Raw genomic sequence first — 18,850 nt, 5'->3', positions numbered from 1 at the left:
CGTATAACATAGAAAGAATGTGCCTTGAACAATGTACAAGTTTTTGAACAATGCGCGAGTACTTGTCCCACACAAGTCATCTCCCATCCTTTTAGTTAATGCCTGACCATTTAAATACCAAGGCAGATCCAAGATTGCTCTCTTTTTAAGCATAGTCCTAGTAGGGGGAAAGTTTAAAGAAGATATGCGAGACATTTATCTCACACAGTGGCAGGTGCTCAGAACAGGTTGCCATGGGGAGAGGTGGAAGCAGACACAATAGTGACGTAGAGGAAGCATTTAGATAGACACATGAATATGCAGGAAATTGAGGGATATCACGAGTTCAATATCAGGTGCACCAACAGTAAAATATCAGGTGCACCAACAGTTTTGCTAACAATCCAGTAAAATTATACTGTACAAAAGCGCAATCAAACATGAGTACGACAATTGTAATGTAAAAATAGTATGTAGGAAGGAACTGAATAATGTACAGGCAGGTGGGGTTGGTCTATGTAACTCAGCTGGGGGCAGGCAGCATTTCTGGAGAGAAGGAATGGGTGAAGTTTCGGGTCGAGACTCTTCTTCAGTTTAATTTGGCTTCACAGTCGGCTTAGACACCATGGGCTGAAGAGACTGTTGCTGTACTGTGCTATGTTCAGACTTTCGCTGGGAAGCTGACCCAGAGCACATCCCCACTACCATCCTTAAGCAGCAACGATTTACAGATGCTGGAACTCTGATACAAAAACAGAAACTGAGTTTCGATGAAGGGATATAGACCTCTTTGATATCCACAGCATTCCAAAATTCAAGATCTCTCTGAAACAGTTCAACGTCAAGTTAATAATGTTAAAATTAATTTCTGAAGTTGTAATTATTTATGTCGACACTCACACACGCATTCATTCATTTTAATGGCTCCAATGTTAATTAACCAGGTCAAGCTAATAGTGGACACAATGTCATGGAGGAGACTAACAGTGGACACATGTCCCGTACTATGAGCTGAGAAAGCTGTGGACGTTTACGCTGTGCCGTTGAGGACTCCACTGGAGTTCCACAGGTGGCCCACGGCTGGAATTCTGCTGAGCAGAAGGTGACGCGACAGCCACTGCTGAGGAATAGCCTCCTGCTGGCAGGTACATGTGCATTGCAGTGGAAGATCAGCCCCATTCTTATGCTGCTTTCTCCCTCATTGACGTACCAAAATTCCCCGGGAAAATGTCATCAAGCATAGTACAAACAGCTAAAAGTACAGCATCATTACTCAAGTGCAAATCATTGTGAGATCAAATCTGATTTTTGTGCATTCATAATAACTAACAGACAAGAGCACACTGAAAGAGAGAGAAAGTTAATAAACTGACAGTACCTGGGCACTTACAATAACTGTTCTTCAAAGAGAATTGATCTTGTCTTTCAAGGAAACTGTTCAAAGACCTCTTCACATGATAATGTAATCAGATGCTTTTATCTCGTTTACCACCTGAGCACCTTGAACAATTCTCCTCACTCCAGTAGGACTGTCCTTTGTCATTAGTAGAAGTTCCATTAAAATGAGCACGCAATTTGAATTTGATGCATGTCATTGTGTATCGTGCAGAAAAATGCCTCAGAATGTTTCAACCATTAGTATGACTTTTTATCCTTTTCTAATTGCAACTAAGTTGATCAAGTTTGAATGTGTTCATTTGTTTCTCAATTCCTCACATATTGGGGTTTCATTGTTCTGTTTCAGTACGTACAGCAATTAAACACTCTTGATTAGATCAGACAGCGCCTATGAAAGAAGCAGAGTTAACACTTCAGTTTAAACAGGTCGTGGAGATAGCAGAGGGATGGATGGGACAAAGGGAATATTTCTGAAATGTTTGCACAAAGGGAACAGATGAATGAAGACCGTTAAAGTGAGAGAAAGCAAACAAAGGGATGTTGTGAAATGCACGTCATGGCAATAGGTTAAACTTGAAATCAAAGGCAGAATGCAAGAAATGGCAGTAGATTGAGGACTGTTAATATTATTGATGGATTTAACGTTGAGAAAGTAAAAAATGACCTAATTTGTTATAAATGGGCGAAGTCAAGTTACCTGGAATTTTTTAAATTAAATTTGAGTCCAAAGGCTGCAAAATGCCCAGATTGAATCATGAGTTTTAACTACAAACTCCAAATAAGCAACTGCTTGTTGCATTCTTTGCATTTATTCATTCAATCAACAGTCCAGTGATATTACTTTTGAAGTCAACCATGTGGTGACATACATTGTAATAACATTGTTTTAGCAATGTAGTGCTTGCAATGTGCACTGCATCAATATATACACATGACAATATTTTTTAAAAAGCAGAACAGAAATATTGATTGTTTGGTAATCTTTTAATATAACAAGATATAGTTTCTCACGAGATATCAATAATGAGATACCAGCAATGGGGGGCATTAGATAGCTATAATCTTGCACATTTTGAGGCCACTAAAACCTGCCTAAATGTCTGAAGAAGGGACTCGACCCGAAACATCACCCATTCCTTCTCTCCAGAGATGCTGCCTGACCCGTTGAGTTACTCCAGCATTTTGTGTCTACCTGCCTAAATGTGTTCGACATGAAGCCTGGAGATGATCGTTGCCTTTTTTTCATTTAAGGAAACCACACAGTGTAAAAGCAAACTCCTGGAGAAAATCAACAGGCCAGGAGAGTCTGTGGAGGCAAAGATTGATCATCTATTGCTTTCCCTTCATTGCTGCTGCCTGACTATGAGTTCCTCCTGCAGTATTGATTTTTGCTCTGGATTCCAGCATCTGCAGTCTCTTGCTTCTGCAACCACTCGGGTAAAATGTTCCCTGCCCTTGTGCTGATCCTTATTACCCCTTTGTGGTTTCATTGGCACGGATGAAATGGGACGAGTTAGTTTGTGAGCGAGTTCTAGTAAGCTATCTCTGCAGTACTGTTGCCAGAGCTGAGCTTGGTGTTGTTTTCTCTGATGCAACTGGCGTACATTCCAGCAGGAGTATTGGACTGTAAGTCCGGTGGCAAGGCGGCATGGTGGTGTAGCGGTAGAGTTGCTGCCTTACAGCGCTTTCAGCGCCAGGGACCCGGGTTCGATCCAGACTACGAGTTCTGTCTGTACAGAGTTTGTACATTCTCCCCGTGACCGTGTGGGTTTTCTCCAAGTTGTTCAGTTTCCTCCCACACTCCAAGGACAGATGTATAGGTTTGTAGATTGATTGGCTTTCTATATTTAAAACATATAAATTGTCGCTGGTTGGTGCTGGCTCGGATGACCAAAGAGCCTGTTTCCGCGCTGTATCTCTTAACTAAACTATATACAGAAGTCTGGACATTTTATTTTTCAAGCTAGAATTGCTGAGGTCAGATTTAACACCTAACTATACTAAAATAGTTAGAATTTTCATCGGCACCAACCCTGGAACCTCCTTTCTTCCATAGAAGTACATTTACGCACCACGGCATTCTGAAACTAGAGTTCGTGATTTGAATACTGTGGCAGATATTCTTGGTTTGAGTATGGTTATAAAATAGTAATTTGCGTTCAGCTGTAAGACTGGAAACCATTCAGTAATCATAATGAATTACTTCAATTCCGAATAAGTGGCAACTTGTCATATTAATTGTCTAATTCGTTGATGGATGGAGGCCTGATGGTATCATCCATAATTCAATCAAACATTTACTTTTCTTTTGCAATTAGACCCATTAGCCAAGACAACAACCCTTGATGTTTGCGCTCTTGCAGGATTTTTGGTTAAAGGCATATTTTGATGATGCTCTGCTTCTTGTATGAGCTGATGATATTCTCTGACTATCTGGGCTGTCACAAAGGAAATAGCCACCTGTCAAGAAACTGAAGGACTGTTTGTGTCCGCAGGAAATGGTCCTATCAAGAATTGGTAATTAGCAAAAAAGGTGAAAATTCACTAAACTCATCTTAGCCCAAGTAAGTCATTGTTCAATGTGTGTACACGTCTTAGGATGAGATGTTTGGTCCCCAGTTTGTGTCAGGATAGCTTCCCTTAGCTCGCAGGATTAAAATGGCTACAGTTATCTAATGTTCTGCTCCTAATGAGTGTCCATGGACTTTGGATGACAGTAGAACTAGACTTGTTCACTGAGAATTCTGCAATCATTTTGGCTTCTAGTGCTTGCGTTTAAAATTTAATAATGGCATCTTAATTGCCAGGGAATATTAATTGGCCTTAACCAGCAGCAAAGTTTAAATTTTAGCCTGATGGTTTGCTTTGTGAAGTTGACACACAATGTACTTCAGCATGTACTATTATGGTCTGGTTACGAGTATAACTGTTAATTTATCGTATTGTTTATTGTGTATTTATTTTTGTTGTATAATGTGCCTGCAAAGCATTTCACTTTGCTGTTCCTAGTGCATTTGACAAATTAAATGCTCATGACATGATGCAAATGACATGGAGATTTAGCTGATTTGAGAATTTACGTAGGGTGTACTGTATGTATTGTATTGGGGTGTTCTGGTACTTGGCGTGATGGAGCAATGTATAACATACTTAATCCAGGAGAATTTGGGAGATATGGTTAATACAGGACATGGTCCCCAGGTTAATCATGACATCATGAACTTAACACTTGCATTTCACAATAATAAACATCTATCATGGTGAGGAGCATGATATGTATGTACTTTGTAGTAGTTGAGTCTGGAGATAATGGTTTCAGAAATGGTGAAACCATTATCAGGGAGTCCCCCCACCATGGGTACCATGTAATCTCGTGCTACCTTCTCCATGGTCGGATAGTCAGCGACTAAACACGTCTTCCCCACCTGGTTTGCCAGGTGAGGAGGGGCCTGTGGACCCCCAGCAGGACCAAAAACAAGACCTGTCAAAGGGCAGATAAGCTTCTAGCGAGCCAACGGCCATCCACACTTCAGTAGAAGTTGCGATCACTGTCGTACACGGCATTGTGAGGAATGATGATAAAGCACACACACCAAAATCCTGTACATCCAGCGGCGGAAGTCCGCAGGAACAGGAGGACAGCGACGTGTGGTGCGTCCGTCACTGTTCCTGTTGGAAACCAGCACCACTGCGTCGCTAATGTTTTCAACGATGATGAATAAATGGTGATTTAAACTGATAGATGTTCTCCTTTCAGCAGAAAATGTCAGTGATGCTTATTTTCATCTTGTTTGTCTGACATTGTTTTAAATAACTGGATAATCAACAACCTCCAACCGGGGATCTTTTAGTTTGCTTAAGTGGAAACATCTGCTTTGCATTAACAACCTATGGGAGGTACAAGAATCGTGGTCAATTTTAAATTTACTTGTGTGAAGAATTAAAATTAATTTGTAAAATGGCAATAGGCTGCATTTTGATCTTTGAATGACTTTCTGTCTTCATAATCTTCTATGCTGTCGTGCAACCGGCAAAGCATAGCTTACGGCTCTGCATCGATGCTTTCTATTGGGAAATGATTCTGCTTTGCATCGGGTTTGGCTGGTCAGTGTGAAGAGTCAGAGGTGGAAATGATGCATTCTGTGACCTCCCCTGTGAAAGAAAGCAAAAAATGGGTAGCTTTTCACTTGTGGCCCATTCTATGTACTGTACATGTTTGGAAATAATAATGGGGTGGGTATGTGAAATAATATTCTGGGTCTGAAGAAGGGTCTCGACCCAAAATGTCACCCATTCCTTCTCTCCAGAGATGCCTCCTGACCTGCTGAGTTACTCCAGTGTCCATCTTCGGTTTAAACTAGCATCTGCTGTTCCTTCCTAAACATAATATTTCTGGTAATCACACTATAAGAACGATGTGTTAGCGCTGGAGAGGAAGCAGAGGAGCTTCACCAAGATCCAGGATGATGCTGGGATGTAATGTTTCAGTTAGGTGAAGAGACAGGAGAGGCTAGGTCCTTTTTCACTGGAGCAGAAGAGACACGATTGAGGTATAGAAAATTTATGATAGGGTAGACTTCAGGAATCTGTTCCCCTTATCAAAGGTGAATAAAACGAGAGGACATGGATTTTATGGTAAGGAAGTTTAGAGAGGATCTGAGGAGGGCTTTTTCACCTAGAGAATGGCAAGTACCAGGAATGCACTGCTGGAGAGTGATGGGACCAGAATTACTGAAAGGCTTTAGGATAAGCACTTAGAATTGCATGGACATTGAAGGCTTTGGGCCAGGTGATGGAAGATAGAATTAATATGGATGGGCGCTAATTAGACAACATGGATGTGGTAGGCGGAAATGGCCTGTTTCCATGCTGTATAACTCCATAAACAAAATGGTGGAATTTTAAAGGGGTTGGAGGATTGAAAGACCGTCAGGTACATGTATGTCACAAGTCAAGTCAAGTGTGTTTAATTGTCATATGTACCAACAACAGAACTCTTTATAGGTGGCAGCATAATATGCCTGTAAACACAATGCTCAGATAATATATAATAACCAAAAATCAATAAACCATTATCCTCAATAAGAGTAAAAAACCCTAAGTTCTTAGTGCAACTAAAGACAGACTATGGTTCATAGTTGGGGATAGTATGTGGTGTTGTGCAATGCTTAAGACAAAAGAGCAGAATTAGGCCATTCGCCCCATCTACTCCGCCATTCAATCACGGCTGATCTATTTTTCTCTCTCATCTCCATTCTCCTGCCTTCTCCCCATAACCTTTGATGCCCTTACTAACCAAGAACCTATCAATCTCCGCTTTAAAAATACCCAATATCTTGGCCTCCACAGCTGCCTGTGGCAATGAAATCCACAGATTCATTACCCTCAGGCTGAAGAAATTCCTCCTCATCTCCATTCTAAAGGTACATCCTTTCATTCTGAGGCTCTCCCTCTGGTTCTAGATTCTCCCATTACTGGGCACATCCTTTCCGCGTCCATTCTATCTAGACCTTTCATTATTCAATATAATTATGAAGATTGTAGGATAAGCTGTTGGCTGAAAAATAAGAGTTCCTTTGCTTTACAACCTGAAGCTTGGAATACAGGGGGAGGAGGTATATCATGCTAAACCTTAAAACATCTCAGATTAGGATTCAGATAGAGCACTCTACCTAATTCTAATGAGCACACAGGGAGAAATGTCAATACCTTGAAAAAGATGCACGGCAGATTATTAATGATTGGATCTTCAGTATTGTGCAAGACTATATGAGCAGAGGCCACACTTGAGGCAGAGATGTGTTAGTGAAGTCATAAGGCAATTTTAAGGTTATAATTATTCTATGACACATAGATGAGGAGACACATTTACAATTGACAAACTGTTAGTGTTACGGTAATTGGCAACAGAAACAGATAATTATTTTCACACATTTTTTTATGATGCGGTATGGTTTGCCTGAAAAGAGCATAGGAACAAAATTCAATTGTAACATTTAAATGAGATTTGGATAAAGACTTTAATGAAGTGAAAATGTATCCCATGGGATAAGACTAGGGGACCAAAAGTAATTGGTCTTTCAGCTCTGTGAAGTATCATTTTGTTGTTCATACTGGAAACAGCCACCCAGTGCCTAAAGTGAGGTAATTATGCCAACAATCCAATTATTTTAAGTGTCCAACAATTAACAATTTTAATGGTATATCTTTTCATTACTTTTTGTTGATTTTTTTCATGGAGTTTTTGACTAACACTGGTGTATCTGGATGAAAGAAGAACTATTTCAAATGTGCAGGACAATGCTTGTACCCAGAGTTAATCATTTATAACTGTCTTTTTTGAAAAGCCAAGAAGAAATTCTGATCCTGAGCCACGAAGGAATAGAAGTGATACGGAACATGGAGCTGCAGAAAGATAATTGGATACAAAAGGAAAATTTAGATTATCATAAATACTAGTTACAGATAAATTACAAACCAGGGAAGTCCAGTCAAGAGGTGGATTTTTAACATGTGTGATTTACACGGAATGGCCTTGCTGGTGGGTTTAGAGAGCCAAAAAGGTATTAAAGGTAAGTTATGATCGGTAACTGGGTTTCCATTGACAAATGAATTAAATGAGCAAAATTGCTTTGTTCAGCTTCAACAATCATTTTGTGATATTTTGGTTGTAAATTCTATTTATCCCAATTGCTGTTTTTTAACTCAGTTGGAGCAAATTGTTCAGCCTTCCGAGTGCAGTAGTGGCAGAGCATTTAATTCTTGATACCCAGATCCAGTGTTTGGCATTTGGTTATTTTGTAATGTAAAATGTCATTTTCCCTATTCTGAAAAATTGAGCAAACATACACTAGATAGATAGATAGATAGATATAGATATGCCATTTATTGTCACTATACATGTAGAGTGAAACTGAAAGCTGCTCGTACTCAGTGCATACATACAATTTAGCACAAAAAACAAGAAACAGAAAAAACAAAAAACAGAAGGGAGGAGGGGGGGGGGGGGGGGGGGGGGGGGAATAGGTGCACAAATTCTGCGGCGCTACATACATATATACATATATACAGATGGAAGTCCGTGTTGGGCGGTGTAGTCAGTGCATGTGTGGATTTGAATTTATAGTAGATATAATTCTCGGAAAGCAACTATCCCTGAGCCTGTTTGTCCTGGATTTGATGCACCTATAGCGCCTTCCAGAGGGCAGCAGGTCGAACAGTCCAAACGCAGGATGGGAGCTGTCTTTGATGATCTTCTTTGCCCTGCTAAGGCAGCGGGAGGTGTAGATGTCCATCAGGGAGGGGAGAGGGCAGCCAATGATCCTCTACGCTGTCCTGGTTACCCTCTGAAGCCTCTCCCTGTCTGCCATGGTGCAGCTGCCATACCATGCTGTAATGCAGTATGTCAGCAGGCTCTCGATGGACGAGCGGTAGAAGATAAAGTACTACTGTACTTTACGAAAATATCTTGACATTACTGGGGATCATCTTGGCCAATAATGTCTCAAGGCAAACTAGTGTTCAATGTTTAAGAAGGAACTGCAGATGCTGGAAAATCGAAGGTAGACAAAAGTCTGAAGAAGGGTTTCGGCCCGAAAGGTTGCCTATTTCCTTCGCTCCATAGATGCTGAGTTTCTTCAGCACTTTTGTCTATCTAGTGGTGTTCAAGTTTGGTTTTACTCTTCTAATATCCCAGTTAAACTCCTAGCGTCACACTGTAATGGTGTGAAGTTGTTGTGACATAAAATTGCCCTGGACATTTGTATATACATGCTCAAATTACATAAACTCCCCCTCCTATTTCTCAATCTGATCTTTCTGTCCTGGGCCTCCTCCATTGTCAGAGTGAGGCCCAGCGTAAATTGGAGGAACAGAACCTCGTATTTCACTTGTGTAGCTTACACCTCAGCAGTACCAACATTGACTACTCGAACATCAAATAGCCCTTGTTTTCCCTCTCTCTCCACCCCCTACCCCTTTCCAGTTCTCCCACCAGTCTTACTGTCTCCGACTACATTCTATCTCGGTCCTATCCGCTCCCCTGACATCAGACTGAAGAAGGTCTCAACCCAAAACATCACCCATTCCTTCTCTCCAGAGATGCTGCCTGTTCTGCTGAGTAACTCCAGCATTTTGTGTCTACCTTCAAGAGATATGTTAAGCCGTGTTTTTTAATGGTTAGGTTTATTCTTGTAATGTCTACTGAGGTGCAATTAACGTTTTGTTTTGCATTCTATCCAAACACATCAGATAATACTATGCATGAGTACAATGAAGTCAAACTCAAGTGCACAAGATGTAGCAAAGGGAAAGATAGAGTGCAGAATATAATTGACATCTGTGTGGCATATCAGTTCCACAGATGCAAATTATACATTTTGTAATAATGGAAGTGATTGAAAATTGAATCTAGCATATTTCAGTCCTTGTGTAAAAGTGATTAAAATTAAGTATCTGACCTGGCAATCAAATTAAACACTCTGTGAATCCCCCTCACTTCCCACATAGGTTGTTCTCTCATTCTTTTAGCTAAGAACTTTTTCAAAATCAAATTGGTTCCACATGGTATCAACAGTGACAAGATCATCCCACCAGAGAGTTAAGTGTTGGAGTCGAATGTCACAGCCTCTGTTGACAATTTGACCTTGTCTATTCCTTGGCAACCTTCAACTCTGCACACGGTTTGTTTGTGTGGATTCATGAAAGGAACGGCAAGGAGGAAATCTGCTGATAAGAAAAAATCCTGTTCTCCAGAAAAATAAAACTCAATTGTTTGTAGAGTTAATTTTAGACAAATGACTTATGTCACTCGGCTTTTACAGTTTTTGAGATGAGAAAATATATAATTTCGCTCCATGAAGTGTAATTAGGCTCATTTGTGAGGGATTGTAATTTAGGAATTAAAACATAAAACTGGTACATTTGTGTTTTATTGAAGGTAGCATAATTATGGATTGAACATTTAAATCTGATAAATGCAGATTTTACTGCCTTCAAGTAGAAAGCAATCTCTTTAAATTCCTCTTCTAGTTTTCATATAATGGTTAACACACCTTTTGAAGTGGGAAAATGTGGCAATTTCAGCTATTATGCAGTTTCTTTGCAATTGCATGTTTGATGTTCATGTGTTCTCTTCTTTCATAGAAAACATAGAAACAGAAAATAGGTGCAGGAGGAGGCCATTTGGCCCTTCGAGCCAGCACCGCCATTCATTGTGATCATGGCTGATCATCCACAATCTGTAACCCGTGCCTGCCTTCTCCCCATATCCCTTGATTCTTGAGTCTAACTCTCTTAAATTCATCCAATGAATTGACCTCAACTGCTTTCTGTGGCAGAGAATGCCACAAATTCATAACTCTGGGTGAAAACGTTTTTTTCTCATCTCAGTTTTAAATGGCCTCCTCTTTATTCTTAGACAGTGGCCCCTGTATGTTTGTATAAGATATCCTCTCATCCTTCTAAATTCCAGTGAATACAAGCCCAATATTTCCTCATATGACAGTCTCGCCATCCAGGGGATTAACCTCGTGAACCTACGCTGCACTGCCTCAATAGCAAGGATGTCCTTCCTCAAATTAGGAAACCAAAACGGCACACAATGCTCCAGGTGTGGTCTCACCAGGACCCTGTACAACTGCAGAAGGACCTCTTTACTCCTATACTCAAATCCTCTCGTTATAAAGGCCAACATCTCTACAAACACTCATACATTGACCTCTGTCCATCATTAATATCAATTTAATTTGCTTTTAAAAGTATTTGTTCCTCAGCATTCTTGGTGTTTTTAACAAATTGTTCATAACAATGCCTAGTAAGTGAATGCCAGGAAACTGAAAGAAATGTATGCAGTGAATAATTGTTTGGGGTGGTGATTTGGCCACATTGCAATTAGCAGCTTTTTCCTGGATCCTTTCTGGCCGTGGTTGAAATTGCATTCATCCATATAAGTGGAAAGTCGTGCGTCGTGCTTTTGGTCTGTGTCTTTTAGATGGTGCGAAGGTTTTGAGGAGTCGTGAGGTTAAACACTCGTCACTTGATGTCCAGGGCCTCACCTGCTCTTCCAGCTACGTGGCTGGTGATCCTGTTGAGTTTCTGATCAGTGGTGAAGCTCAGAATGTGGATGGTGAGGTCATGACAATAGTAATGCCCTTTAATGTTGGGTGTCTGGTTTAGAGGTGGTCTATATATTACTTGCTTTTTATCAGCCCATGTCCAAATATTGTCTTGATCCTTCTGCATTCAGACCTACACTGGTCCATTTTGCTGAGATGTTGCAAATGGAATTGAACAGTGCAATCATCAATGAACATCCCTACTGCTGACCATATGCAGCAGCATCTATGGAGCCAAGGAAATAGGCAACATTGCCTATTTCCTTCGCTCCATGCAAGAGGGGTGGGGGGGAGAGAGGGGAGAGAGTGGGGGGGAGGGAGAGTGGGAGGGGGGGGGGGGGGAGAGAAGTGGAAGAGTGGGTAGGGAGGGAGGGGTAGAGGGGTAGGGGGAGTGGTGGAAGAGGGACAGAGAGGTAGGGGTGAGAGGGGAGGGAGGGGGGAGAGAGAGAGGGGGGGGAGAGAAGTGGAAGAGTGGGGAGGGAGGGGGGGGGGGTAGGGGGAGTGGTAGAAGAGGGACAGAGGGGTAGGGGGTGGGGAGAGAGAGGGAAGGGGGGGCGGTAGAGAGGGAAGGGGGTGGGGGAGAGAGAGATGGGGGGGGGAGGAGGAGGGGGAGAAGTGGGGGGAGGGGTGAGGGGAGGGAGATGGAGAGGGGGGGAGAGAGGGGGGGGGGAGGGGAGAGATGGGATACCACCTCCAGTTTAAATTCAATTTGGAATATGTTGGAGGACCAAGAAACACAGAACCAAGAACCAAGACCACTTGAAGGTCTTTGCTAAGCACATTGCTCTGAAGAAATTCTGCAAGGATATCTTGGGGGTTGAGCTGATTAATTTCCAATGTCATCCACCATCTTCCTTTGTAACTCAGCAGGACCGGCAGTATCTCTGGAGAGAAGGAATGGATGATGTTTCTGGTCGAGACCCTTCTTCAGTCTCAAGAGAGATGCTGCCGGTTCCGTTGAGCTACTCCTGCATTTAGTGTCTATCTCCAATCATCTTGGCCTGGCTCTGTGGGAGTAGGAGTGGGGGCGGATCTGGATCCACAACTGCTGTGAGCCCCAGGCCAAGCACGGCGATCATTTGACTGCTTCTGCTGTTGGAGGTGAGACATTGCGTCTCACAGGCCAGTGGCACGCGAAGATTTTGTGCTGGACGAAGTCCACACTCCTCCACGCCACTCCACACTCCTCCACACCACTCCATGCGCCCGTCCCGCGCTACCCACACGCTAGCAGGCCCATGTGGGACAGGCCCTGTATTCTGTAATCTGGTGCACGAAGTATGCTTTTTCCTCAGTTCATTGTGTAAACCTCAGTGGTTGGTGAAACATGAAGTATTGAACTGTTCTTTTCAGATGAGCAACGAACAGATTAATAGTTCCAAAGGAGGTTATTAATCTTTTCTGCAAATGTATGAAGATACTGGAACATAAATGAAGCTTGTTTTATTGTCGCATTCTTGGTGTAATAAAGTCGTCGGTAACAAAATGGAAAGGAGCATGGATATTTAAAGTAGCAATTTGATTAAATGAACATCAACACACTTAGAGAAATAGGAAATTTGTTCTCATTTTCCACCCTTTGTTAATCATAATCATATTAATCATTATCATAATCATTCCTTATTAGCCAAGTATGTTTTGCAACATATGAAGAATTTGATTTGCCGTACAGTCATAACCAATAAAATCCACAAAACACACAAAATACATTTTAACATAAACACCCACCACAGTGACTCCTCCACATTCCTCCTGTGATGGAAGGCGGAAAACAATCTCTTCCCTTCTTCGTTCTCCCTCGGTCGGGGGCCTCGACCCTTCCGTTGACGGTACGATCTTGGCTCCCGTAGCCAGCGGACGGGCCCTCCGCATCGGAGCAATCATGCTCCCGCATCGGGGGAGATCTCAGCTCCCCGCGCCGGGCGATCGGATCCCGGGTCGGGGCTAGTCAAACCTCTTGCAACTTTGGAACTTCCTGTCATCAGTCTCGACCTGAGACTGCGAGCTCCTCGATGTTGGAAAATGCAGGCCGCAGTTGGAGCGTCTATCGCAGGCAAGGGATCTATCGCAGGCTGCAATGGTAAGTCCATGACCCCGCGGTGGGGTTCAAAGTCAGTCTCGAGCAAGGCCTCCAGAGCGACTGGAGATATGATCTGGAATTAAATCACATCTCCGGCAAGGTAAGAGATTGAAAAAAGTTTCCCCCGACTCCCTCGCTCACCCCCCACATAAAATAAACCAGATAACATTAACACATACTTTTTAAAACAAACGAAAAAGACCAAAAAAAGACGAAAAGACAGACAGACTGTTGTCTGCCATCGCTGATGTGCCACCCAGTGATGTATTACTCATTAAAGTTGAAATCTACTGAGAATGTTTCTATTTCTCTGGCAGGAACATGGTATGGGAGAGTTAAAGCAGGTGAGATGCATACCAGGAAGTTCCCATTTCCTTGCCTAATTTATTAGCTGGCATGGTGATTCAATATCATATTATTCACAAAATATCGCGCACTTCAATCTGAGGCACAGCATGGCTTCCACATTTCAATGATTCCTCTAAACTGCCTGTGTCCATCTTACACACAAATGAGCTTGCTCTCAGACATCAATAGGACATGTTCGAGCACTTCTGATTATTTAACCAAATTATGCTGTGGTTAATGAGAAATGCCAGCCTGTAGTAATTCACGTGTCGTGAATGAAACAATCTTTATTGGCAAATACAATTGTTAAACACCCGCGCGCTAAGTCAGAGCTCTAGCGATCTCTGTGCTGCTGCTGTAGGACACACCCGTGCACTGATGACGATATTCACTCCCACACTCCCACCAAACTCAGTCACGTGACCATTCCACCACTAATGACGAGGGTTCGATCTATAAGTGGCTCAACCACCAGGTGGCGCCACAATCCTAGCTTTATTGAAGCAGAAGGTGCTAATTGAGTCTGGGACTATCCCAACATTTAAGAAACAATTGGGCAGGTACAAGGTTAAGACAGGTTAGGAAGGATATGGACCAAACGCAGGCAGGTGGGACTAGTTTAGCTCGGACATATGTGGGCAAATCGAGCTGAAGGACCTGTTTCCGCACTATATCACTCTATGGCTCCTCATTTCGTCCAATTAGTGAGCTCTATTCCCTTCCAGCTTCCAAAAACAAAGCCATCATTCTTCAGATGTAGTTACTTTTAACAACTCTTCCCAAACAATCTTTAAAAGCTGAGAATTAAAACCAAAGGAGTGACATATACCAGTTTATACAAAGATCGTCATGGAAATTGAAAACATCTCAAAGTATCTCTACGATAGCTCAGTGGAAGAGTTGCTGACTCACAGTGCCAGAGACCTGGGTTCCATCCTGAGCTCAGGCACTGACTGTGTGCAGTTTGCATGATCTCCCTGTGGCCACAAGGATTTCCTCCGGCTTTGCTGGTTTCCTCCTAGATCCCAAAGACGTACGGGTTATAGATTAATTGGCTTCTGTGGATTTCCCTTGGTGTGTAAGGAGTGTGTATTGATGGTCGGCAAGGTCTCGGTGGGCCGGAGGGCCCGTTTCCATAGTATATCTTTCAATCAATTCACCTCAGTTTCTCTACTACAATCCTTGCCTCCCATACAATCATTGAGCAACTGGGGTGGGAGATTGCAACTTTCACGTGGTCCGCCCTGTTTCGACGAATGCAATCAACCCGGCGTGCACAATCAAATAAGATCAAATAGAACAAGTTGTCCTACAACTTTCGGCTGTGCACGCCTTTCGCAAGAAGAAGAAGATTGAGCAACTTGGAAATAATAATAGTGGATTCCAGAAACGTTCAGCAAATTAGGCAGCATCTCCAAGGAGGGGCACAGGACTTCACAATTTTAGTACCAAAAAAAAAAGTTTAGCATATGATAACATTGTGGGTTTTCACAGGCCGAAAATTCTATCATCATCTGTTCTGATTTCTGCACCTTTCCCCCTCTCTGATTCCCATTGTGGTTCTTTCACTAATAAACCGTCTTCTGATCCTCCTTACTTCTAAGTTCTTGACAACAAACAGAAACTTCTTGACACGATGTATGTCAGCTTCAAGCCCACTTTCTTTGAGAAACTCAGTCTCTTAAACTCCAAATGAAGAAAAGGGAGTCATTATGTGGCATGTCTCATGATGTCCGAAAGTCCCTGAAAGCTAATTCCTAGGAAATATATTCTATGTTGGCAGGAGGGAAGTCCACAAGCCAGTGTGAACACAGCCAGCTCCAACAAACATTAACGTGAAGATAATCAAATCTATTGTAGTTGATATAATCAGGATAAAGAGCAACCAGGATACGAGGGATAACTCCCCTGGGCTTCTTTAAAATAGTGTCATTGAATTTTTTGTGTCCACCTGAGAAAATAGATGCTGCTTTGGTTATACATGTTTTCTGCAAATGTTGCTCTACCTCCATATTGTACTTGAACATCATCCTGGAGTTGTATGTTCTGCTACTGAAAGCCACCATTTTCTAACTCTGGCGAGAGTGAGTCACCAACAGAGCCTCTGCTGGTTATTATTTTATCAAAAACCTGGAGTCAAACCTTACCCACATAAAGTCCTGACATACATCTGGAAGTGATCTCTCTCGTTGTTCCTTTCAAGAGACCTTCCAATAATACTACGGCCTTAACTACTGCATGATACCACCCGAGAGATAGTCACAGTGAGTCTAATGGTTTGTCCATCATCGATGAGGAAAACATTAGCAACTGCTAGACTTCCCACGGATTTATATATAATTGATATTTATGTTTTTTCCATTGCTTCTCTTCAATCACTTTCTTCTGAATAATTTTGATGGTTGGGAGTGATGGTGAGGGACTTAAATACAATATCAATAGAAGCATTGTTTTGGGATGTGACATTAAATTACTATCTTTTCAGTCATGGGGCCTTTTGTGCAATAGACAAATGCATTAAAGATTATTCAGAATATGCTGGATGCTAGTCATAGAGAGTCATAGAAACAGGCCCTTCAGCCCAACTTGCCCACATACGCCAACATGTCCCAGCTACACTTGTCCCACCCGCGCGGGTTCGGTCCCTTTCCCTCTACAGCTGTTCTTTCCATGTACGTGTCTAACTGTTTCTTAAACGTTAGGATGGTCAATTACCGCATCTGGCAGCTTGTTCCATATGCCCACCACCCCTTATGTTACCCCTCAGATTCCTATTAAATCTTTTCCCCATCACCTATATCCTCGATCTATTCCGCTCATGATTTTATACATGATTTTAAGATCACCGCTCATTCTCCTAGCACTCCAAGGAATAGAGTCCCAGCCTACTCAACCTCTCCCTATAGCTCAGACCCTTTAGTTCAGGCAACATCCTCATAATATAAATACATAAATACATAAATGTGCATGATATCCTTGTTAATGTTTCAGCATAAACACTTTGTAATTCTTAGACATTGCGCGGTGCATCGTGTTGTGAGATGTTTCTACTGTTCCCTGAAGCCCTCTCAGCCTCATCCCAAGCAAAACATACATTTCTGTCTGTTGTATCCAATCCTGAAAATCAGAGTTGTGCAGTTGGTAACCTAAAGTTGGATTTGAACCCCCAAGGAGCCAGCAGGTGTGATTGCTCTTGCATTCCTGCTGGTTTCTGAACCAGCTCCATCGTGTAAACTGGGGAAAAGCGTGACCTCGGGCAGCACATCATTTTTCAGATTTGAGACCTGAACATATTTCTAGCTGGAGCAGAGATGATTTGTTACAAAAGGTAGGCACCTTTGGGAAGTCAGGGCCAGTCGAATGTCACAGATTAGTTTTTGATCACCTCTGTGTGCTTCACATTGTATTTGACAGGTGTTTATTCCCCCAAATTAGTTTAGGTTTTTATACCGGTTCTCGAATCTCACAGGAGTTCATTTGATTCTGGCTTGAGAGTAGAGTGTGACTATACATCATGATTTGACTGGGACAGTCTGGACGGATGAAATGTTTTCCTGCTGTATATCACTGTTCAAAGGTAATAATTCATCTGAACTCTTTTGTGATGTAAATGTCATGATGATGGTGCTTTTTGAATGGAGTGCAGGGACATACTTGATGTCATTAGACGCAAGAGAATAACTATCCTTCTGTGAGTTTCATTGCTGTGCACTCTACACAAAATGGATAATACGGGAAAAAAGAGATCCAGGTATCATTAGCATAAAGCACCTGGACAGCAGCAGAATCTTGATCAGTAAAGATTCATCTGTCTGCTCTCTAATCATGTGGTCTTGTTTCAGTGCAGAGATTTGATGGACAGCTAATTTACAATCTATTTCAAAGTTGGCAGCCTATGAAAATATTTCTGCTAGCAGCATACTGCAAATACGAGGGCAGAAACAAACAAAAATTAGCCAGAGGCAACAGCATTTCGAACATTAGCCAGTCAGTCACATTATTATCGGATCCAAATCGCCTGAGAAAGTAATTGCCATTTGGGAGTAACTTACAGCCCGAAGCGCAAACATTTTGTAATTTCGTTAGAATTACGTAAAAGTTCCCCAGTCACTGATTTTAAGGGAGATGTTTAAACTGTTAACTCTACGGGTGTTTTTTAAAAAAATAATTCTGGTACAATTTCCTTCCCTTCATATTAAGATACTCACCATCTTTTCGCTTGCCAGAAAAAATAAATTTAGATCCAGTCTGGATGACGTACCTCTATTGAGTCTGAAGAAGGGGCTTGACCCGAAACGTCACCCATTCCTTCTCTCCAGAGATGCTGCCTGTCCTGCTGAGTTACTCTAGCAATTTGGGCCTACTCTCTCTTTCATTGCTTGCTGAGGAGATACTAAGTAAAAATGGGTTTTGGGAAGGCTCAAATAAAGTTGAGTTGGGCTATTGTCCATATGCTAGAGCTGTTTGCAGTTTATCACATGTTGACATGTGGCAATGTTACAAAATTTTGAGATTTAAAAAATCAAGTCTGCAATTTATCCCATCAGATAAAGCATAAAAAGAAGTTTAATTTGACACCTAATTCACTTTCATATCTCAAGTATTCTGAAACAAATATAAAATAATCTTACTTGGATGGCCTGAAATTAAAGCATATAATTAGTTAGTTACCCAATTGTAGCTAATTCCAAACTTCAGTTACTAGATCTAAACATCTATCCATTTCTTAAGAAATGAATAACATTTGTAAATAGCCTAAGTGTCCAAATAATATTCACAAAGAATTCACGATAAAACATGATTTTTAAATCTCATTTACGTTAATTTATAGGCCAAATGGAAGGAATTTAGTGTTCAATTGCTGTAAATTAATGGCCATTTAAATCAGCTTACAAGTGGGATCCTGTGGAACGCGCTGGTTTAGAACGTT

The 18,850-nt window shown here is 41.8% G+C and overlaps 1 protein-coding gene across 1 annotated transcript in view; it reads left to right on the top strand.

Annotated features, from left to right (window-relative positions):
- exoc4 (exocyst complex component 4) overlaps nucleotides 1-18,850 on the top strand; it is a 362,722-nt gene that overhangs the window by 232,560 nt on the left and 111,312 nt on the right. The gene's annotated exons all lie outside the window — the stretch shown is intronic.

The sequence above is a fragment of the Leucoraja erinacea genome, chromosome 22 (assembly GCF_028641065.1).
Source record: "Leucoraja erinacea ecotype New England chromosome 22, Leri_hhj_1, whole genome shotgun sequence".
In the NCBI taxonomy this organism is placed as follows: Eukaryota; Metazoa; Chordata; class Chondrichthyes; order Rajiformes; family Rajidae; genus Leucoraja; species Leucoraja erinaceus.
Note: the sequence above shows the minus strand (reverse complement) of the source record. Positions and strands in the feature narration are given on the sequence as shown.